General features: G+C 47.8%; 2 pseudogenes; both read left to right on the forward strand.

The window, feature by feature from the left end:
- On the forward strand, window positions 1–95 carry LOC129114990 (U2 spliceosomal RNA; annotated as a pseudogene; the record flags this gene model as incomplete).
- Window positions 96–511: 416 nt separating this feature from the next.
- LOC129114992 (U5 spliceosomal RNA) lies at window positions 512–616 on the forward strand (annotated as a pseudogene).
- Window positions 617–619: the final 3 nt, after the last annotated feature.

The following is a 619-nucleotide window of genomic DNA, read 5'->3' on the forward strand; positions in this document are numbered from 1 at the left end:
AGATTTTTAGCACTGGGAGATGAAAAAGGGGCTTGCTCCGTTCACTCCACGCATTGACCTGGTATTGCAGCATCGCCAGGAACGGTGCACCCTTCGAATGACTTGTGAACAACAAAACATCAAACTCTTTAATGCAAGACACGAGGCTGTGTATGTGAGTAAAGAAAAGCCCTGTTTACTCCTTAATTGTGCTCTTCCTGGAACCTCATTGTTCTCCCACTCTCAAATCACTATATCCATCAGCCGTGTCTGCTGGGGGAAATTATTTCCAGCTCTGAATCAACAGCGAGGGGGAAGGAAGATAAATACAGCTATTCAGTTTCGCCGATTTGATTGGAGGGAAATAAATTGAAGAATGTGGGAATATTGCCCTCTCGGAAGGAAATGTGGGCGGGAGTAGTGGAATGGGTGTGGCTTGGAATTTGGAACGCGCCACGTCGACTGAGGCTCACCGCGAGAGTTTTGGCTGGGACGACTGGTGTCTCTGGCTGCTCTCACCGGGGGGCGGTACTTACTTTGGTTTCTCTTCATAACGCACAAGTCTTTCGCCTTTTACTAAAGACTTCCGTGGAGAGGAACACCAATGAGTTGAACCTATTTTTGGCAGGCTTTGCCATTC

This window comes from Anoplopoma fimbria, unplaced genomic scaffold (genome assembly GCF_027596085.1).
Source record: "Anoplopoma fimbria isolate UVic2021 breed Golden Eagle Sablefish unplaced genomic scaffold, Afim_UVic_2022 Un_contig_6566_pilon_pilon, whole genome shotgun sequence".
Classification (NCBI taxonomy): domain Eukaryota; kingdom Metazoa; phylum Chordata; class Actinopteri; order Perciformes; family Anoplopomatidae; genus Anoplopoma; species Anoplopoma fimbria.